Consider the following 24,070-nt stretch of genomic DNA (forward strand, 5'->3'; position numbering starts at 1 on the left):
CCCCCCAAATTCATATGTTGAAACCCTACCCCCCCAATGTGATGGAATTAGGAGATGGGGCCTTTGGGAGGTGATTAGAGTTAGATGAGGTCAAGACGGTGGGGGCCTCGTGATGGAATTAGTGCCTTTATAAGAGTCAGGAGAAAGCTTGCTTCCTCTCTCTGTTCCCTACAATGTGAGGCTACAACAGGAAGTTGGCAGTCTGCAACAAGGAAGAGGGGCCTCACAACGCATCAATTTATTTATTTATTTTAAAGATTTATTTATTTATTTTGAGAGAGAGAGAGAGAGCGGGGTGGGAGAGGGGCAGAGGGAGAGACTCTCAAGCAGACTCCCTGCTGAGTGTGGAGCCCAACACGGGGCTCAATCTCACAACCCTGAGATCATGACCTGAGCCCAAATCAAGAGTTGGACACTCAACCGACTGAGACACCCAGGTGCCCCACATCAATTTTTTTTTAAAGGGCGCTGGATGTATGCAACAACAAGATTAATCTCAAAAACATTATGTTGAGCAAAAGAAGGAAGACACTAAAGAGTATATATGACGTGTTTCCATTTAATGAAGTGGAAGAACAGGGAAGAATAGTGATAGAAACCAAAATATTAGTTAAGGTGGAGGCCAGGGGGCAAGGAGTAGATTAACCAGAAAGCGGCATGAGGAAATTTTCTATGGTGATAGAAATGTTCTATATCTTAATATGACTTGTAGACACGTGAATATATATATATATTGTAAGTTGTAAGTCATTGAGCTATAAGCTAAAGATTTTTGCATTTTACTGTATGTAAATCATATTTCAATAAAGTGCAATTGGTACGAGGCCAGTTAGGGGTTTGTAACCCAGAATGCAAGGGCTGTGAACAAAATCTGATGTGTCTTTATACACCATCATTCTCTCTGCTGTGCAGAGAATAGAAGGGGTAGGAGTGGAGAAGGGGGATGGTTTGAAAAGCTATAGCAAGAGAACACATGAGAGAGTCTATATCTTGGGTTCAGTGGAGTGGAGGGAAGAGGAATGTGCAGAGGTTGGTGGGATACCCATGAGGAGGTGTCCAGTTACACAGGTCTGGGTTGGACACAGAGTAAGCCATTGGACACAGTCTCATTCACTCATTCTTCCAACAGCTATTAAGTTCTTTCTCTGTTCCAGGCACAGAGATTGGTGGTTAACCAGGCAGTTGTGGTCCTTGCTCTGATTGAGTTTCCATCAGGAAACAGATAACTAAGCTGAGTCTAGAGAGTTCAATGTTAAACAACTTCTTATACAAAAAATGATTGAATGCTTTGTGATAAACGCTAGCACATTCAGAAGTACACAGCCTGAAGGCATGAATAAGGGATCTGGGGTCTACTCTGGTATAGAAGGGAAGGCCTTTGTTGCCCAAAGTGTGGCTTTGAACTGAGCTGGGTAAAAATTAGTCAGGTGAGAGAGATGGGACAAATGCCTTGGTACATCCCTATGTACCAAGTCCCTGAAATGGGATTCAGCATCCCTTCTTTCAGGACCTAAGATAAGGGCAGTGAATGAAGTGGAAAACCACTTGAGAGTGGTTGACATTCTCCAGAGAAGCATGCTGATTGAGAAGAGCAAAAATAATTTTTTTATATTGTATCATGAACAACGTCAACAACTGGGAGATCTGTATAACTCAGTGAGCCAATATTCTCCAAATAACCAATGCATGTTGTTCAAAATCATGCCCAGGCAAAAGAGCCATTCAAAGTACGAGATAGACCAGTAGATTTCAGTGGAACAGAATACAAAAAAGATTTTAATTACAAGGTAGCTGAGTTTTCCGTGTTCCTTGCACACTGGTGAGGATATGGCTTTAAATTGTTAAATCTGGGCAATGCTTATTTAACTGTCCCAAATTTTATACTATGTTTAGGGCCAAGATGGCAATTTCGGAGGGGCTAAATTTGGATCCACTAGACTTCTTCACAAACTCAAGAGTCATGCTCTATGATGCAGTCCCAAGTTGAATCCAGACTGTTTAATTATATATGAGGGATAAACCTGTCCTCAGAGGTAATTTCTTGGGCCGAAGCAACTCTACAGTGAGATCCCACTGAAAGAGTCATTGGGGTGAAGGACTGTGCCAGGAATCAGCTGGTTTTCACCAGGATGGCTGTACCTGTTGTAAATGGCTAGCATCTGTTCCAACTGGGTAAGAATCAGAGTCATATAGGTTTTATTCACTCAGTCAACAAATATTTACTGAGCTCCTGGTATGTACCAGGCAAGGGCAGAATTGCTACGAAGTTAATCAAGTGTAACCTTTGGGGCTCCTCACTTGCGGGGGCCTCTCCAAGGATTCATACAGTCATACACCAAGTACAATGTTTTATCCATAATTGGTTAAAACCACTGTCTCTCCTTCTCTCGTTCGTGCTTCCCCTCATGTTGATTGATGTGGGAGTAGTTGCGTCATTTGGGGAATTCAACTTAAGTTAAGATGTGGATTCATTCAGTGTGAGCTTAGTGGGATATATTTATGTGGTTGCAGTCACTTCCATGGGTGATTACATTACTATTAGCTGCGCCAAAGAGGAATGACTTTCGGAAATACTCTTACTGCTCACTCTGCCAACCTACCAAGAATCATGAGACAAATAATGTCCAGAACACAGAAACTGTTTATTGAGAGATACATCCATCTTTAAGATGGAATAGTCTTTCCAATATCCCATAATTTTGATGCCAGTCATCGAGATATGGTGCCTGGCATCAAAAACATGGAAGATTTAACCAAAAAACAGGTGCAAAAGGACTTTGTGGAAAATCCTTCCTAATTTTGTAGCTCACATACAAAAAAAATTTGATTGAGCTCTTCCCAACTTTGACATTGCCAGTAGCAAATTATGAAGTTGGAAGGAACTTCCCTGAAATATCATCAATAATAAAGCAAATTTCAATCAACCATACTGGAAAAAAGACTGAATTGTCTTTATGTTCTCCATATAAAAAAATATTACAGATTTCCCTGCTTCTATGAGCTACTGAGAAATATGCTGAAATCTCTCACTCTGGCAGCAAATTTGTGTATTTTTCCTTGTAGTCACATCAAATTTAACTTTATATGTATTTGAGACAATGTTAGTAAGTATATACAAATTTGGAACTGTTGTATCTTCCTGGAAAGCTGAACCTATTTTTATTACAAAATGTCCTTTTTTACAGCTTGCAATTCTTGGCCTTGAAGCTGTTCAGTCTGATATAAATATGATGATACCACCTTTCTTTTCAGTTTTCATTCTTTTGTTATAATTGCTCTATAGACAGCCTTATGTTTTAGATATGACTCTTTTAACGATCATATGCTTGAGATTTTTTTTTTAAATCCATTCTGACAATCTATGTGTTTTAAAGGAATATATATTCTATTGACATTTAGTGTGATTACCCATATATTCGGGCTTTAACTTACCATCTTAGTACTTTCTATTCATTTATCTGTTATATTCTCTTTTTTTCTTTCTTGCCTTCATTAGGATTACTAAAAATGTTTTATTATCTCATATCCTTCATATTCCCATCTATTAGCATGGAAGTTATATTCACTTTTATAGGTATTTCAGCAGTTATTCCAGTGAATCCAATATGCATCCTTGATTTATCCAAGTCAAATATTATGCACTTCCTGGACAGTGCAAAGTTCTTATTCTTATCTACATTGTTATTGTGTATTTTAAATATGTGTGTATACATCATTTTAATTATGCATAGAAGGAGTAATTTTCCTTTTATCTGAAAAATAATTTTTCACATTTCTTTTAGTGTGAGTGATAGACTCTCTCAGTTTTTCTGAAAATGTCTTTATTTTGCCTTCATTATTACAAGATATTTTCAATGGGTATAGTAGTCTTGGTTGGCAGATTGACATTTTTTCAGCACTTATAAGCTCTCAATTCTTTGTCTCTAGCTTTATTGTTTCTGTTGATAAGTCGGCCATCAGTCTTATTTTTGCTCTTTTGAAGGTTACAGGGTCTTTTTGGTCCAGCTGCCTTTAAGATTTCATCCCTTACTTGATTTTGAGCAATATTGCTGTAAGGTATCTGAGTGTATTTTCCTTGGTATCTTTCCTGTTTAGGTTTGTAGGGCTTCTTGACTTCATGGTCTGATGTCTTTCATAAATTTGAAATATCCATCATTGTCTCTTCAAATATCATACCCTGTTCTTTGTTTGAACTTGGGTTCCAATTTTGTATCAGTTAGTTCTCACAAAGTTTCATTTATGTCTCTTCCAATTTTTTTCATCCTTCCTTCCTCTCATTTCATTCTGAATATTTTCTTCTGAGCAATCTTCTAGTTTATGATTTCTCTCTTTAGTTGTCAAATGTACTGCTTAACTCCTTCCACAGAGTTCTTAATTTTATTTGTTGAATTTTCCAATTTTAGAATTTTCATTTGGTTTCCGTATAGTTTTCTGCTTTCTGTTGGTATTCTTAACTATGTTTCTTAGCCTCCCAAGTATGATAAGTGTGGCAATTTAAAAGTCAACTGTGGAGCTGTTCTCTCTCTTGCTTTTGTTGGTTTTCATTCATGACTTGTCTCCTTGTATGTCTTGTCTCCTTGCATGTCTTTTTGGTTTTTGTTGTGTTCTAGACATGGTTCTTATAAAAATATTTATTAAATGAAAGTGAGGCCTAAGATGAGTCTATCATCCTCCAGAGAGAACCTGTTTGCCATTTCCAGGAACTTTGAGACACTAGTCTTCCAGGATCACCTAAATCCAACCTGAGAAATGGAAACATTTCAAAGTTAAGTCCCTAATCTCTGAGAGAGCCTAATTCTGATTCATCCATACTCCATTCAGTGCCCACCCAAAGTTAAAGATATTCACTGGGATCCCCTCCTCATTTTCCTTGAAAGACAAAGTGCTATAGCCCTAAAACTTTTTAACCTCTGTCTCCAAAACTGACATACTTCCCTAGAGGAAAAAGTAGCCCCAGATACTGAGATCATCTCCCTGGGCTGCTATCCTTTACCAGGTAGTGGCATGGTGAGTTTTTTGCTATCTTGTCAGCAATCTGGTGCCTTTAAGATTTTTAAGAATATTCTGTCCAGATTTTCTAGCTGTTTTAAGTGGAATCATTGATTATTGGTACCTAGTCTGTTATCAGGTCAAATTTATTCTTTCTAAAAAATTTATTTTCTGTCATTTAAAGGATTTCTGAATGGACAGGCAAATAGATCCATTTGTTTCACTTACCGTCTTGATTTTTGTGATTTATGATTATCTCTGTATCAACACTTAGGACTATACCTAGCACACAATGGGTACCAATGAACGCATGCTGCATGACTAACAAGCCTAAACAATGCCCGACACAAAAATGTTAAATCCTTTTCTCACTTTTTTAAAAGTCATTTTATATCCTAATTGCTTGCTTATTCATCATAATCTCCTCAGCATTAAGCATGTCCTTGCCACATGAAAGATGGCATTGGCAAACTAGGGAATCTCCAAATGAATGTCCATGTTCCCTTCCAGTTCCCTGGATTGGTAAATTTATGAGGATGCGAGGTGTTCAATAATTAAATTAGAGAGTTTTGTTTTGCTTTGTTTTTGCCTCTTCTCTCCCTTTGGTGACGATGTCTCAAGAAGAAAGGCTAGGGATCACCTGCAGGCATTCCCAGATTTGAGGTTATGGAAGTTGTAATTATAGTTTTTAGAGGGGAAAATCTCTCCCCCAAAACACTGAACTGATTAAAGCAACAACTAGAAAATATTCTTTAAGCAAGAAATTTCCTTTCCCAAGCTAGGGGGTTGATTAATGCCTCTAATGCTCAGTGGGTTTATACGTCTTTGGTATGCAGAGCTGAAGAGTGGGAGGGAAAAGCCTCCAACCCAGCTCTGCTTGCTCTAGGTTCACTAAATGAAACAGTACATAACTATTGCATTTATGCCAGTTCTACTTATCTGAGCATTTAATCACCAAGTGCCTCTTGATTCTGGTGAACTATTTTCTATATATGTGCTTATCTCCCCAACTAGATAGTAAGCTCCTAGGCAGAGGTGTCAAGACTTGCTTTGCTTTTGAACCACTTCCTAATAATTAACACTACAGTGACATCTATCCATCAATATGTCCTTCCAACTAATGTCCATCTACCGATCCAGTAGCCATCTGTATATCAATGATTCCTATCTTCCACTCTTTTTTATTAATTATTTCAATGACATACCCTGTTTGTCAAACACTGGTGATAGAATGATGAATAATATTTGAGGAGCTCTTAGTTGAAGGGTAGCAAGTTCTAAATTTTCTTGTGTGTGTACTTCCATTAGGAAAAAGAATACATTTGAGCATGTATTTTTAATACATGAGTTTTTATTTATATATTATATACAAGTATATAAGTTATAAATCAGTAATGTTTAATTCTTATTAAAGATGCAAAGCCCTCAATCTGACCAAAATAAAATTATCAATAATAATAATAATATATTTCTAGTTAGAGTGATGTGATTGAATATGCTTTCTTATTTTTAAAATGTTGGTTTTATTTTGTATCAGGGATTTAAGGGCTGATTTTAAGTTCAATTTTAATACTTTGTTTTAATGATCCTCATGACTAACCAAGGTATCTCCTTAAGATTCATCCTTCCAATTAAAGGACTGCAATGTTGGCTGTATTATGATACTCATTTTCAACTCTGCCTGCAATTTTGCAAGGACTTTTGATAAATTTGACCAGTAAAAGTCCATCTTCCCTGATCTCAATCAGCGGTTCTTGCAAACTAACCAGAAGATGTTCTATGTTTTTCTATTTGCTGCGGGTAGTGAGGTGGATTTAAAATCCACTGAACCTCTTTATTTTGAAGATTTTAAAACAGATTTAAAAATATTGGTTCCAAGCTTAAGCACACAGATAAGGAGTTTTTTAAAAGTTTTTCATTCATGACTTGTCTCCTTGTATGTCTTGTCTCCTTGCATGTCTTTTTGGTTTTTGTTGTGTTCTAGACATGGTTCTTATAAAAATATTTATTAAATGAAAGTGAGGCCTAAGATGAGTAGTATGTGTCACACTTGATATCCTGTGACAAAAAATCTTGTATTGGTGGCAATATCTCTAAACACCCATTTTCAAAATGTGTCCCCCACAAAAGCATGAGTTCTTTTGGAAAGGGGAGTTATTTTCTCAATTATTATTAAATTTCACCTTTGTAATCAAGGGATAGATTGAACATGCTTCATTTTGGTTTTTAGGAGTGGGTGAGTAGCATGCCACTGACAGGCACTTTATCACAGGAACATCAGTCAATACAGCACATTTGCTTTTCATAAAGGAAAAATGCACAATTCTTCTTTACCTTTGTTTGTTCATGGTTTGTCATGAGATGACCAGTGAACCTCAGGGTCACCATCACATTATGAAATATTGGAAATATTCTCATTTTAATTTAATATATTCCATAAAGCCATTTACCTGGGCACATATTAATAGCAAAATGTCCCAGGATGCCAGAAGTTAACAAATGACCACTCTACTTTTGCAACTCTCATTCTCTGGATGTGAAAATATAAATAGCAATTCTAATTTCTTCTTTGGTCCCTAGGGAATTATTCTGTACCCTGCCTGGGGCACATACTTGGGGAAACTTTAGTCTACTGGGTCGAAGCAATTTGTATTTGTATAACAATCTACAAAGCATTATGACATTTGATCCTCAGAATACGCCATGAAGAAAGTAGAAGTATTATCACTTTTATTTTATAGATGAGGACAACTCAAGTCTCATGAATAAACTGCCCATTGTTATTTGAAGTTGGAACTGAAGCCTGTGGATTTTGCCTCCAAATCCCATACTTTCCGCTACAACATTTTGCTTCCAGTACACACTTCTTCAAATATATGCTGGAGTGGGTATAAGCCAGAGAGACAAGAAAGTCACAATATTCAACTTTGGAGTAGGAAGGGGGGAAAAATGTATTCAATAATCTTTCTTCAAAAACACGACTCAATCAAGCTCCTTGAAATGAAGATAATATATACCCAGTTGGTACTAACCTTCTCTTTTGGAGAATTTTTTTTTTTTTTTACTGGGAAAATAACTTTATTTTCTTCAGGGGTGTGGACAGATGTCTCGTTTCAGAACTTCTGGAACTGCTTCCTGGTGCCAGCGGCCTTTGTGACTTTGAGCACGTTGAAACGCACAGTCTTGCTCAAGGGCCGGCACTCGCCCACTGTGACGATGTCGCCGATCTGGACATCCCTGAAGCAGGGGGACAGGTGCACGGACATGTTCTTGTGGCGCTTCTCAAAGCGGTTGTACTTTCGGATGTAGTGGAGGTAGTCTCGGCGGATGACAATAGTTCTCTGCATCTTCATCTTGGTCACCACACCAGAAAGAATCCGCCCTCGGATGGAGACATTACCAGTAAAGGGGCATTTCTTGTCAATGTAGGTGCCCTCAATGGCCTCCTTGGGCGTCTTGAAGCCCAGACCGATATTTTTGTAGTATCGCGGGAGCTTCTCCTTGCCAGTTTCTCCAAGCAGGACCCTCTTCTTATTTTGAAAGATGGTTGGCTGCTTTTGGTAGGCGTGCTCAGTCTGAATGTCCGCCATCTTCCCAGCCGCCTCTTTTGGAGAATTTTTAAAGTACTCAACAACATTATTATTTTCCTTCTAAGGAAATAATTTGGAAGAAAGAAAAAAGCTTTATAAAGTGTTCATTATGGTGCTATATATCATTGGGAAAATAGTACACATTGAAACCTTGAACAGTAGGAAAATGATGAAGAAAATACATTTACTTGATTCAGCCATTACAATTATTAAAAATGACTATTACATAGGGACAGGAAAAGTATGCTTTCATATTTTTATTGATCCCAATAGTTCTCAAATGTAAATGTATATCAGAATCACCTGTGAAATGTTTAAACATACTCTTTTCCAGACCCCATCCTGTACCTACTGAATCTGAATCTCTATGGCTGGTCCTATGGTTGGAATCTGTATTTCTAAAGCTGCATTGGTGTTTCTGCACAAACCAGATGGAGCATCACTGATCAATACTAGGATCGCACAATCTGAAAACTAACTGTGATGAAAGATAATATTGAAAGAAGATACGAAAAAATAACACCAGTTCCATTCACTAGACTAACCAAAAAATAATCATTTATTTTATTTTTACTTATCTAATATATATTGTATAATAATAAATGCAATTTATTAGCATGAGCACATGGGATAAAATCTCTTTTCCTTATATGTATTGTAAAGAAATCTGTCTTCTCCCCTTAATTCTCAACTTTTACGTATTTGGCTTTCACCATAAATCTGAGAAAAATCAATTATCTGTGGCCTCTGTTTAAAGAGTTTTGTTCAGACAAGATTTGGCCATTATCAATACTACGTTCCTTTGCCCTATGTAACAGCAAGAGAAGGGCCATGGGATGTTGCTTTGCTAAGAGTCTTAGTATCAAGTCCTGTTGCTGGTATAAATAGGAGGGAAGAAGGGAGATGGCAACCACGTTATTATGAGTCTAACTGTACGCTGGAGATCATGGGGCACACCTGCTGGACTCAGAGGGAGGTGGCACAAATATTAATGAAGTAATGCTTTTTAATGGCTGGAAGAATCTTAGGATTGTCATAAAGAAAATAACCTGTAAACAACCAACCATATGGAAGCCAATCATCCCAAACTCTTGCAATTGCTCATGAAAAACCAATATTATGTACCAAAGACATACTGTGACATTTGCTTTTAGTTACAGTTTTGAATGATACAACCCAGCAATATTGCTCCTGATGGTAGAGCTAGTACCTTAGGCCACTTTTACATTAATGATAACATTCCCATTCATTGCCTTCCAGTATGCTACCTACATTGCTGATGCCCCCAAATACTTTACTTTCTGAATAATTATATCTTTATTTATGCATAATGTTTATTTTTTAATTCCAGTGTAATTAATGTACAGTGTTTGTTATATTAGTTTCAGGTATTCAATATAGTGATTCAACAATTCTATGCATTACTCAATGCCCATCACATTAAGTGTACTCTTAACCTCCTTCACCTATTTCACCCATTCCCCCACCCCAAAATACCCCTTTATTTTGGTATGACTTGATGACCAATCTCTGGCTAAAAGTGGAAGGAACTGGTAGATTGAACCCCAACAAATCTATCTCTCCATTAGTTCCCATTGCCAACTCCCTGGAACTTCCATAGTTCCTATCCTTTCCGAGACCTGTTTTCTCTGATTTTTTCTTTAATTTTGTAATCTACCCCATATTTTTGTGAGATAAATGTTGCACTTAGTCTCCATCCACCCTCCTTCTCATTGGGGAGATTGGAAAGCTATAACTACATATGCTGGACTCCCTTGCAGCTAGGTTTTTGTATGCAACTTTGTTCCACTAATGAGATGCACCCAGTGAGTTTCAGGAATCAAATTGTCCTTCCCTCTCCAGGCTGTTTCTTCTGATCAGCAGGAGTGTGGAGATGTGAGTTTTCTCTCTACAGCAGCACTCCATAACAATTCTCTAGCCCCTTTTATATTCAGCAACAGTGCAGCAGTGGCTGGATTGGGGTGGCAGTGGGCTCTTGATCCTAGCTTAGCTTCCACAGTAGCCTCAAAGGGAATAACTCCCCTTGGGTTGGTTTGTATTGTTCAGCAGTTATTCCTGGAATTTCAGCCAAGAATCTTCTCCCTCAGCCCTTCTGACAATTTTTTTAGCTCCTAATTCTCTACATTGTGTCCCTTTCTGATTAAAATATCTGTAGAAGGGTTTTTTTTCTGTACCAAAATCTAGTTCATATACTTCCAACAAATTCCATTTTTGTTTATATTTGCCAAAGTCAGTTTCTGTTGCTTCCAGTTAAAGAACTTTCCTTACAGGTGTCTGGGGTGACATTGGCAGAAACTGAGCTGCTACAATGAAAAGAATTCAATACTTGCTTAGGAGTCAAGAGGTCAAAGGTTGACCATTTAGTAGCATATGACCATAGACATATCACTCACATTTCTGAGCCTCAGTTTCTTCATCTGTAAGGTGAGAATAATAACATTCACTTCATGGGATGATTGCAAGGACTAAATTTGGTAAAGTAAAAATGTGTTTCATATCAATAGGCATCCAACAATTGTTGCTTGTGTCTGCTTTGGCTTATTGAACATAATTAGCAATTATCTGGAAATTTTAAGTTTTTTTTTTTTAATAAAAAGATACTTTGTCATGAGGAAAAAACAGTGTTTTAAGTTCATCAATGGTCCGTTGGTCTATATATATTTTTAAATTCCCTGGCTATCCATTTTTAATTTCCTAGTAGTGGCAAAATGATGAGATAAAATCTCAAGTGGCTTCTCAAGCCACTGAATTAACTAACCCTAGAGCTCTGTTGTTTAACCTACATTTTATTTGGTTTCCCATTACTTGAAGCTGGATGCTAACAGATAACTCTTAGGTTAGGCTCTCTGGGAAAGAGGTCTAAGATGGGTGGTTGATTGGGAAGTACCCTAAGGATTAACACCCATGAGAAGGTGGTGACAACAGGCAGAGTAGGAGAAAGAGGTTGAAGTGCAGTATCATTCCAAAAGCGTTCTCAACCAACCCCACAGGGAGCTCTTGAACCAGGATGTACCATTAGAGCTACCCCAAGTGTAGGCAAGGGTGCTGAGCCTTTATATTCCCATTTTATGATTCTTGCCTTGACCAGTCATTGTGTGTGAGTTGCTCCCAGAAAAGGCTGCATGGCCTTGAGCCAGGCAGTTCTATTCAGCCAAGAGCAACTCTTGAGGAGGAACTCAGCTGTGTGCCCTGAGCAGACAACATTGGCAGCCGCTGGAGGAATGAATGTATATTGGTCCTAAAGGGAGATGGGGCAGTACCCCAGAGCACCCACCATATACACTCAACTTCCAAATCAAGTTACTATGTAAATAGATGGACCCTCACAACAGTGATACATGATAGCTAGATCTGCTTATTATAACCCCAAACCATAAATATGTTGAATCAGGAAATGGCATTGACAGTTTGGTTCTTAGACTCTCCAAGCTATAAGGCACCTGAGAAATTTCGGAGATCACCCTCCTCGTTTTTACAAATGAGGGAACTGAGGCTCACAGTGCAATAAATTCATTCCCCAAAGTCACAGAGCCACTCTGTGGCTCTGGTAGTACCAGATTCAGAAGTTTACTCTTGACTCATTACTCATTGCATGACTTCAGCCCTGCATTTATTTGGCAGATATCTCTGGTTAGCAGGATATTATGCAAAAGTTGTATAATCTATATGTATGATGCTTTAAATAATTCTGAAAAGTACCCTCCAGAGTCCCTTAGTTGTCAAGATTTTTGCATATACATTTTCCATTAGCATAATTGATTAAGCTATAAGTGTCTCTATAAAATTAAACAGTCTTTTGTTATCCAAGTATATTTAAGCCCCTGACAACAGATAGATCAGAAATTTATGTAACCCAACATTTATTCAATTCCAAGGAAGATAACTAGTTCTAATAAAGGCTTCATCTGTGTAATCAGTTTGTGTTCCCTAGTACATTATAATTTCAGTTTTGTAGCTTCTGCACATGCATTATGTCATTTAATCTTCCTAGAAACTGTGACAGGAGCAGGGAGCAAATTATTAGCTCCAATTTAGAGATGAAACTACATATTAAGAGAAATGAAATGACCCACTGAAAGACATGCATCCAGTAAATAGCAGAGTCAGGGCAAATATGGGTCATCTGTGTCACAACCCAGGGTAGCAAACTCACCTTAAGGAGCCCCCCAATGGATCATGCCCTTATACAATCCCCTCCCCCTCCAGTTCTGGTAGAAATTGTGATTTGCTTAGAATAGAGCAAAGGTAATGAGATGTCACCACCCTGATTATGGCAAAGATGACTGGATGTCATTCTTGTGGTTATATTTTGTTATATAAGACTTTGTAACTGGAGAGAGGCATTCCTCCTGGTCTTGAAGAAACAAACTGCCATGTTGTAAACCACTAATCTGGAGGTCCACATAGCAGGGAACTGCAGGAAGCCCCTGGTACCTGAGGGTGGCATCTGGCCAACAGCCATCAAAATGCTGGGGCCATCATCTGAATTCTGCCAACAACCTAAATGATCTTGGAAGCAAATCCTTCCCCACCTGGGCCCCCAGATGAGAACACAGCCCATCTGCCAACCACGTTGCAGCCTTGTAAAGTCCTGAGCAGACTGTCTCTGGTTTCCCATTTATTTTTATTTTTTTTAAGATTTTATTTATTTTCTTGAGAGAGCAAGAGCACAAGCAGAGGAAGGGGCAGGCAGAGGGAGAAGCAGGCTCCCTAATGAGCAAGGAGCCCAATGTGGGGCTCAATCCCAGGATCCTGGGATCATGACCTAAGCTGAAGGCAGACACTTAATCGACTGAGCCACCCAGGCACCCCCTGGGTTCCTATTTATACACAAAACATGCCCAGACTCCTGACCCACAGAAACTGTGAGATAATAAATGTGTCTTGTTTGAAGCTGCTAAGTTGGTGGTAATTTGTTATATAACACTAGAAAACTATCACAACAGTATGGTATTGGCAGAAACATAGACACATAGATCAATAGAATAGAATAAAGAGCCTCGGGGAAAAAAAACTACACATATGTGGTCAATTAATTTATGACAAAGGAGCCAAGAATATACAATGGGGAAAGTCTCTTCAACAAGAGGTACTGAGAAAACTAGACAGCCACATGCAAAAGAATGAAACTGGATCACTATCTTATGCCATAGGGAGAATTTAACTCAAATTGATTATAGACTTGAACAAAAGACCTGAAACCATAAAACTCCTAGAAGTAAACACAGGTAGTTAAGCTTTTTGATACTGGTCTCGGTGATGGTTTTTTGACTGACACCAAAAGCAAAAGCAACAAAAGCAAAAATAAACAAGTGGGACTACATCAAACTAATGTTTGATGTGTAGCAACCAATGCACAGCAAAGGAACTATTGAGATTTTTGATTGTTGAGCTTTTTACTTTTAGAGTTTGTGACACATAGGTCCCTTGATTATGAGCTTCATTGCTCCCTACTCTGTGGATGTATAATCCACCCATGAATAAAGACTGTTGGGAATACCATATTTGAATAAGCTCAGTGATCTTCCAGTTCACACCAGCAGTCTCCAGAAGTCACTGATCCTGGATCTGGAGACACTTCGTCAAAGCTTGATTATGAAATTCACCATTAGCTGTAGACGTCACAGGATAACCCCCTTTTACTTTAGCTTAAAGCTGCCTAGTGTGGTGAAAACTTGCAGGTATCAAGTTTTAATATCAGGAATTTCTTGAGGAGGGAGGCTCACCTTCTTTTGGCAATGGTTTGGGTCAGTTGTGGCTTGTTGTCCTTTGGTCTCTGAGTTTGTAGCAGAGACCCAACTTGCAAGAGTGTTAAACAGAATTTCACAGGACACAATCTATCCCCTTGTGAGGGAGTTCTGAATCCAGAATTCCTTCATGTACACAGTCTCCCAGCCGGAGTGCCTGGGTTGGCATGGAGTCCAGTGTCCTGGCAGCTCACACTTAGGACGAGAAGGAATTGGAATAGAAAATGTGTCTTGGATGAAGACGGTGGTATGTCCTCCAGGGGTTGGAGCCATCACAGACTGTCCCCTGATGGTTGCATCTGGTCTGTAGCCCCACAGTCCTTTGAACTGCGGCCCTCATATTTATCATGACAATTGGAAGGGCCTCAGGCCACTTGAGGCTTGCTTTTTTGTTGCAGTTGGCTTCATCCACTAACAGAGATGTGGAATGGAGCAGGCTGCCTAGATTTTTTCTTTGCAGCCCTCTTTATGAAGGTTGATATCACTTCTTCCATGACTTCAAGAGGAGAGCAATTGGTTAGCCCACATTCTTCGTGGGGGAGGTCATTACCAAATTCTTTTACTGACAAAAGTCTGAAGCTCTCATCTTAGTTGATAAGCTCCCCAACAAATACATGTCTTTCTCCCTCTAGCCCTAGATTTTAGAAATCAGTGATTGCTTTGGTCTGAATGTGTATGTGCCCCAAATTCATATGTTGGAATCCTAATGCCCAATGTGATGGAATTAGGAGGTGGGGCATTTGGGAGGTGTTTAGGTCATGAGTGTGGACCCTGATGAGTGAGATTAATGTCCTTAAAGGTCCAAGGAAGCTCCCTTCCCCTTTCCCACCCTATGAGGACACAACGAGAAGTCTGCGACCTGGAAGAGAGCCCTCATCCAACCATGCTGGTGCCCTGATCTCGGACTTCCAGCCTCCAGAACTGTGAGACATAAATTTCTGTTGTTTAAAAGCTACCCAGTCTGTGGTTCTTTGTTACAGCAGCCTAGACTAAGACAATGACAGCCTAGGAAATGTAATTTTAAAACTTGAAGATCTGGTAGTAATTTTCATTCTGCTATGTTCTTGGTACCATACAATTCCCAGAAGTGACTTGATATTGTATCCAATTGAGTTTTTAAATTTTATGTGACTTTGTCTAACTTGCAGTCACAATGCATAGAGTCATTCTGCTATTCCCCTTATGTCAAAAAATGCTTTCAAACGCATGAGTTACATGCCCAGACACATCATAATCAAACCTCCAAAACAAAGAAAAGTCTTGAAAACAGAGAAAAATGACACATTGCTTACATGACTGTTTTTCTCCTCTTAAGTTCTTTAAAATATGTATGATAGCTAAAAGCAAAAATGATAGCATTGTCTGATGGGATTTTCAGTGTGTGTACATGGAACACATATGACAAGCACAACATAGAGGAGAGAAGGGTAGAGGGCCTACAAGATGGGTAGATGTCTATATTACACTAGAAATGGTAGAATATAAAATTCTAAGTAGACCATGAAAAGTTAAGTATATATATTATAATCTTTTGAATAGCCACTGAGAAAAAACACACAAGAGGTATTATTGTCTTCACCTTTCAGGCTCCCATAACAAAATACCATAGATTGGTGGCTTAAACAACCAGAATTTATTTCTCACAGTTCTGGAGGCTGGAAGTTGGAGATGAGAGTGCTAGCAGGGTGGACGTCTGGCAAGAGCTCTCTCTGTGGGTTGTAGACAGTCGCCTCCTTGCTATGTCCTCAGGTGGCCTCTCCTCAGTGTGTGCAGTTGGAGAGAGAGAGAGAGAGGAAGCCAGCTCTCTCGCGTCTCCCCTCTTAAGGGCATGAAACCCATCATGGGGGCTCCACCCTCATGACCTCATCCAACCCTAATGACCTCCCGAAGGCCCCACCTCCAGGTACCGCCCCACTGGGGCTTAGGGCTTCGACATATGGATTTGGGGCAACATAATTCTGCCCGTTGCAGATAAAGTAAAAACCTCCATAGATAAATTGAAATGGAAGACTGAAAAATACACAAATAATTCAAAAGAGGGCAGGAAATAGAAAATAGAAGAACAAAAGCAAAAGAGGACAAATGATAATATGGTAGAACTAAAGCCAAACATCAAAAATTACATTCTATGAAATTATGACCCCATTTGGGTGATGAGGAAGCATTGGCTCAGAGAAGTGCCAGCAGTAACCTGACCAAGGGTGCATAGATACAAGATGCAGAGGCCAAGTTCCAGCTCAGCTCTGCCCAGGTCCCCAAACCCACCCTCTTCTCCCACTCTAAGCTTCAAAAATCTCAGCACACCCTCTGGGGTAGGTAGCCATGGCAGGTAGCCAGGAATCACAGGCCTGGGGCACATGGAAGATGCTAGTGCCTGCAGTCAGAAAACAAAAGTCAGAAGCCAAGTTGGCAACAGGCTTGCTGCTCCAAATAGCCAAATTCCCTGGGCTTCTGCAACCCAGCTCACCTCCTGGTTCTTAACTGGGAAGAGGAACAGCAACACCCACACCCCCAAAGGCCAGGCTTTGGAAGGAGGGAGGGGCCAGCCCAAGGAGCACACTGCAGATAAAGCAGCCCCCAGAAGTGTCAGGCCAGAGCTGAAATGCCATCAGACTAGCAGTCGAGCCTCCTGGCTATTCTAGGGCTTGTTACCAAGGTGTGTCTACAAGGTCTCACACAGTTTCACAGACGTGGTCTTTTCCAAGTACAAAGCTCTCTTTTCAACACCCTCACCCCAGCCCTGCAACTCCAAATGCTGCCCTGGGCTGTCTTTTCATCCCTGCAGGTTTGTAGGAGAAAAGGTCCCAAGCTCCTGGACAAGGGCCTCTCCAAAGTGCTGCGCTGAGCTTTGCCCAAAGAAGAGTTGCCAGGAGAAGGTCCCGACCTTTGAAGGACTCCCTCTCGGCACTCTCCTTGGCATAGTCCAGCCAGAATTGGTCATCGTATGTCTACTGCGGGAAAACCAGGGAAAGAAACTTCCCAGCAATGGCTTCTACTCCCCTACCTCCCCAGAGAGCAGCTTCCTGCCAATCCATCTCAGAGCCACTATAAGAAAACCACAAGCATTCCTTTATTATGATAGCAATAACAATACAGCTTCCATCTGTCAAGCATCTAATGGCAAAGCAGGTAGCTTTTATCATCCTCACTAATAATGGCTAGCACTTTGAACATGCTTATTTTGTGCCAGGCCCTCTACCAAGTCCTTTTAATGCACGATTGCATTCTCTCCTCACATCAAACCTGTGAATGGGCATTATTATTCCCATTTCCCACTGAAGAATTGGAGGCTCAAAGAGGATCATCAGTCCAACCAAGAAGGGAAGCTGCCGGGACTGAAAACCAGTTCTGTCTCACTCTAAAGATCAGGCTTCTTCTCCCAGTGGCATCATTCTCAAAGTATAAATTTAAAAGAGCAATAGTATGTTGTAATGTTTAATATCAGTAAATAACATTGTTATCAGGATCCTCCAATAAAGTCAGGTCATGAGGAGAACCAAACCACTATGAAGAAATTCTACCTTCTAGTAATGTTGATATCCTAGTTGAATTACAGGACCTGCTGTCTGTGCTGGCCACAACTTTCATTTATCCGTTCCAGTAGTAAGTGAGCATCTATTGTATTAGGCGTTGGTAGATAGCGCAATGAGTAAGACAAGTACCCCACCTTTGCCATAGTTTGCGATCTGCTGGGAGAAACAGACAAACGATGAATTAGAGTATAGGATGATAATTCATAAGATAAAGGAAGCACATGGAGATACACCTGACACAGCCCTGGAGGGTGTGGGAGGGAGAACTTCCCAGAATGAGCAACGCCTAAGTCAAGAGCTAAGTTTGGCTGAAAAAGGCAGACAAATGTCTGAGAAGGGTATTCTTAGCAAGGAAGAAAGCACATGGGAAGAAGGCCCAGAGGCAACAGAGAATGTGGTACCTTCAAGAAACAGAAAGAAGTTCCTAGAGCACAGGGTTTGGCAAGTAGAGCAGTGAGAAATGAGAAGAAACAGGGCCAGATCATGCAGGGCCTAAGGATTTTGGACTCCACCCCAGGAGCAAGGGGGAGCCACTGAAGGCATTGGTCAGGAACATGACATGATCAGATTTTCATCTTAGACAGATGTCTCTGAGGGCAGTATGGAGAAGCCCATAAGGGATCAGGACTGGGGCAGGCAGAGCCGCTGGGGGCTCTTGCCATCATTCAGCCACGAGACTGTGTTGGCCAGATAAGAGCAACGTCACTGGGGACTGAGAAAATGAATGGAATTGGATCAAGAGATCTGAAGAAAAAAGGCTAGACAGACCCAGGGACCCAGAAGATGTGGGAGAGAGAAGGCAAGGATCAAAGCTAAAGACAAGGTTCTGGCGGGGAAGCACCACCCACTCTGCTCATGGAAACAGAGGATGAGAAAGCGGGGCCAGAGAGCAGGTAGGTTGGCCCCACTCCTGCTGGATTAAGGCGTTGGAGGGCCACCTGGGTGGCTCAGGCAGTAGAGCCTGCAACTCTTGATCTCACGGCTGTGAGTTCGAGCCCCACGTCAGGTGTAGAGATGACTTAAAAATAAAATATAAAATCTTAAAAAAAAAAAAAAGATTATTCATTGGATATATGGTGACAAAAAGATCACTGAATACAGAACAGGATCCAGAACAGTCTTCTCCCCCCATGTCAAGGAACCAAGAGTGTAAGAAACAAAATTAATGACCGGAGTATTTACTCACATGCCCCTAGCAAAGGCAGCCCAGGGCACCGAAAAGAGCAGGAACCCTGCCGCCTCAATGAGTTGGGGTGACATTGCAGCTCTGCCACTACCTGGCTGTGTGGCTGTGGTCTCTTCACACCACCTCCCAGAGCCCAGAGCCCCTGATCTCCATGTGTCAAGTAGGCTTAATAACGGACCTCAAAGGGTTACGAAAATTCTAAAAGATTATGCACATAAATTACCTAGCACATAGTAGGAGGTCAGTAAATGGGGAACATGATTGACAAGGAACTATTTCGGGGGTACCTGGGTGGTGCAGTTGGTTGAGCAGCCAACTCTTGACTTTTGGATCAGGTCATGATCTCAGGGTCCTGGCACCAAGCCCCATGTCAGGCTCCAAGCTCAGCGGGGAGTCTGCTTCAGGATTCTCTCTCTCCCTCTGCCTCTCACCACACTCATGTTTTCTATCTCTTTTTCTCAAATAAATAAATAAATCTTTAAAAAAAAAAAGAAAAGAAAAAATATTTTTTTCATCTCCCCGAGAGGAAACTTAATACCTTTAGCCATCATCCCCCAACCCGTACCTTCCCCAGACCTAGGCAACTATTAATCTATGTTCTGTCTCTATGGGTGCTTTCCCCATTCTGGACATTTCCTATAAATGCAAACATACTACATGTGATCTTTTGTGACTGGCTTCTTTCAGCTAGCATGTTTTCAATGTTCATCCATGTTTTAGCGTGCTCCCAGTGTCATTCCTTTCTTTGCTGAATGATACTCCCTTGTACAGTTAGATACATGGCATTTTATCCATACATCAGATGGGCACCATCATCTCCTGCCTGAACTGCTGTCCTGCTTCCTGATTGGTCTCCCTTGTATCCAGTCTGGCCTACCACACCTAACATGACTCCACCACTTAAAATCCACTAAGGACTCCCCATTGCTTCGGGTGTTAATCCAAATGCTCTGCATAGCAAGGGAAGCCCTTTGTGATCTAGACCCTGATCACCTCCTCAACTTCATATCCAGCTTGATCCCCATCCTTCTGAACTTCTAGTGGTTCCTCAAAGGCCGCATGTTCTCACATCCCTCCAAAACTTTGCAGGAGCTTTTTCCTCTGGATACTCATTGAGAAAAGGCAACTTTGTTTTTCTCATTAGCACATCCAAGCACCTAGAAGAGTGACTGGCATATAATAGTTGTTGAATAAGTATGTGTGCCTGCAAATGTTTCCTCACAAGTGAGTAAGCAGAATATAAGAGGGCTTCCATTAAGAGCCACCTCCTGAAATTCAGGTCTTCCTGTACCCCTCCCCCTGAGTGTGATTTAGTGACTACTTGTAGTGATTCACTTCTAAGTAATGGAATATGACAGAAATGATGTAATGTCACTTCCAATATTAGACTATAAAACGACTATGGCTTCCATTAGCAACCCTCTCACTCTCTTTCACTCTCTCTGATCACTTACATTAGAATAAAGAGGCCGCCATGTTGTGAACACTCTGTGAAGAAGACTACATGACATGGTGACACATTGAGGCCCTCAGTCCAACAACCTGAGGGAAGGAAACTGGCCAACCACCTCATAAAGGAGCTTGTAAGCCAACCCTTCACCCTAGTTGTCTTAAACTGAGACCTCAGGCCTGGCTGACAGCTTGACTACAATTTCATGAAAGACTCTGAGCCAGAAACATCCAACTAAGCCACTCCTGGATTTCAGACACACAGAAACCGTGAGTTAATGTTTGTTTTAAGTTATGCAAAAGTAGATGATGGTTTGAAGTTTTCTCAGCCTCTATAGGTAGCAAACGACACTAAAATTAAGAAATGGCTTTTAAGCAAAGACCAAATCCAGGGCATTTCCATGAAAACATGGTCTAAAGAGAAGGCCAAGAGTGTGAGCAATTCTTGAGATGACTACAGCCCCAACCTCATGAGACACTTTGATCCAGAGACACCCAGCATGCAGCTCCCAGATTCTTGCCCCATAGACACTGTGAGGTATGAAGTGTTATCTTAAGATACAAAGGGCTAAGTTTGGGGGCAATTTGTTACACAGCAATGGGTCACTAATACATTGAGCTTCTGGATAGGATGTCATTTGGAACAAATAAAGTTTCCTGACAAAGAAAGCTAAAAAGCATCTTTAGGAAAGTCTGAGGCAACACAAGTAAACCTTCCTCCCACCAGTGTGCTCAAATACACTGACTCTCTTTAGGTAGTGGTTCCAGAAGAGAGAGACAGTCATTGAGATGGATTATTGTGCCAGCTGGATTCCTATGGTCTTTCTTCCTGAGGGATTAAGTGGTGACTTTTCCTGGCCAGCTGGTCCCTTATTTCCAGCCCTTGTTCCTCTCATGTTCTCTTCCAGATGAGGTGGGAAGGATTCTCAGTCCCTCTCATGCCCAGAGAGTGGATTTGAAGTCTTTCTCTTCCACCTTTCTTCTCTGACTCCCCATCCCATCCCCACCAAACGAACGATCATACCCAGTGGACCAGCTTGGGCAAAGTTCTTTAAATGGGAGTTTACCAGTTGCAAAGTCAAAGAAAAGCTCCTCTGACTAGCCTTTTTCTCACACCACCCTGGAGACTTGATCATGGGCACTCTGATTATGTGCACCTTTAAAGAACCTCACTAAGATGGGTAGAGGGAGCATCAGGGAAGGATGGAGAGTATAAGGGTTCTTGCCTTAGAAAAGCCTTGATCTCACAGAACTTTTTCTACCACACCATCCTCAGCCCCCTTAACTCTCAAATGACCCTCTCTTTTTACCAACCTGGATCCAGTTTGACTTCTGTCACTCATACCCCAACAGTTCCGAGTGACACCCCAAGCCCGTGCTCTCCCTCTGCCTTCCCCTGCAGCCCTGGTCAACCATGCCGGAAAGTAGCACCCACCCCCCCAACTCATGGCTCTGAGAAGCAGGCAGCCTAAGCTGGCCAACAAGAGACAAAAGTAACTGAGATGCAACCAAATGTTCCCCAACCCCTGGACTCTCAGATGCAGCTGAGGACAGTCAGGACATGGCACTGAGTGACTGCAGATACACCAGCCTCCTTGGGGCTGAGACAGCCCAGCCCCAAACGTGCCTGGTCGTTCCTCCAGGAGGCTGCCTTGTCCTCTTCCTCCCTCAGCCTAGGCCCTCAGAGGTGACAGCATCCACTCTGTAGCTTGGGGGAGCATCACATGAGCCCACTGTCCTCAAAAGGATAGCAGCTGGGCCAGTCTCTGAGCTGTTCCCCAGGCCAGGGAGAAACCAAATTCCCTCACCCTGACCTCAGGGCCATTCTGTGCTCCTGCTGGCAACGGAGGGGCCATGCAGGGGCTGGGTGGGTAGAACAGATAGGTGTAGGCAGGGAAAGGCAGGTAATTAAGAGGTGAGGTTCTTGGGGGCAGGGTGCATAACGTGGAAGGCTTTTCTTCCCATTCCTCACCTACCCCAGATTTCTGGAGAGTAGATTTTAAAGTCATGTTGGATTCAGATCTTGGTTGCATGACTTCCCCTTTCTGAGTCTAGTTTCCTTACAAGTAAAATGAAGAGGAGTTTCCTCCCTTGCTGGGTTGTTACCGGACTAAATTTGACATTGTATATAAAGGGCTTGACATGGCAGCAGGTGCAAAGTAACCTCGCACACAAAATGGCTCTCCTTGGCCATTGCTGTCTGCTCTTTGTGAACGGACGCTGGCAGAGATAATTACCATAATCATCCATATCGGGGGAGTATTTTATCATTTCCAACCTATGTCACATCCATTTTCTCTATCAGCCCCCGGAAGGAGATTTCATTGCTAGTACCGTCCCCATAATATGAAGGAGGAAACTGAGAAGAGAGAGAGAGAGAAGTGAAGACAGGGAGGAACAAGGAAGCAAATCTCTGGTTGGTTCCGAAACACCCAGAAGCAGGTCCGGGAGAGCAAACTGCACCCTCAAAGAACTCAGGCTGCGTGTGCCAACATCCTGTTTCCAATCCTAGGAGAAATAAACAAGAAAGCACATGCAGAGAGAGGGAAAACAGACACTGGAGTCGAAGCTCTGGACTCATATACTCACAGGACACTCATGCCCCTGACACACAGGATTTTCTCTGAGAATCAAATGAGACATAGAGGTGAAATAGCATTCTAACCATAGCACGGTATCTATTTTTATTATTATTGAAAAGGGCATCTTGAAAGCTTTCCTTCTTGCAAACTCTCCAACCACAGATTTCTTTATTCTTAAGCTTTCCATAGTATTCCATACCCCTGCCAAGGCGCTGAACACATTGCTTTATTACCTATTTATAGGTTAGCTTTATTACTTTTTGCCATCTGAGCTCTCCACAGGAGCCCATGTGCACCAGGAGGCCAGGTCTGTGCCTCTTCACCAGAATGTCCAGGCTAGCCCAGGGAGTGGCATACAGTAGGCATTCGATACGTGCTAACTGGATAAGGAAATGAATGTGCCTCTGTAGAGAGCAAGATGGAGTCACTCGTGTCAAGCAGTGATGTAAGCAGCCAAGGGTGGTGGGCTGGAAACAGGTATTGCCAAAGCCGGCACAGACCCAGGCCGGCAGCCCTAAGGACTGTTAATCAGGAAGGCCCTGCAAACCTGGAAGAACCAGGAGCTGATAATCACTAGAACCAGAAGTCTAGAAGGACTAAAGACAGATTAAACTCCCTTTAGAAGGGAGGGCTTTTGCAGCATACTGTCAGACTCTCCACATGCTGACTTCCCCACATCTTAACTGCATAAGAAAGGGAACTGTGGTGGAAAGTTCTGCCCAACTGATCTCTGAGCATAAAAGAGACCCTCCTGTACTCGATCTTAACATGCAGTGAGCACTGAGGACTGACCCAGACCGGGCCAAGTCCACATACCAACGGCAAGTTCACGGACTGACTCTGTGTTTGGTTGGTTCACTTCCTGACCTTGTTGCTTAATGTCTGATGTGTGACTTTGTTTTGTGTGATGTGCATGAAACCAAGTTAAGCGCGTGGTGAAATGTTACTGAGTTTGGAATCCCAAGCCTGTTAT

General features: G+C 41.5%; 1 pseudogene; it reads right to left on the reverse strand.

Annotated features, from left to right (window-relative positions):
• Window positions 1-8,037: 8,037 nt before the first annotated feature.
• LOC102733298 (small ribosomal subunit protein uS17 pseudogene) lies at window positions 8,038-8,590 on the reverse strand (annotated as a pseudogene).
• Between the last annotated feature and the right edge of the window lie 15,480 nt (window positions 8,591-24,070).

Source organism: Leptonychotes weddellii, chromosome 4 (genome assembly GCF_054177405.1).
Source record: "Leptonychotes weddellii isolate Sample4059 chromosome 4, ASM5417740v2, whole genome shotgun sequence".
NCBI lineage: Eukaryota > Metazoa > Chordata > Mammalia > Carnivora > Phocidae > Leptonychotes > Leptonychotes weddellii.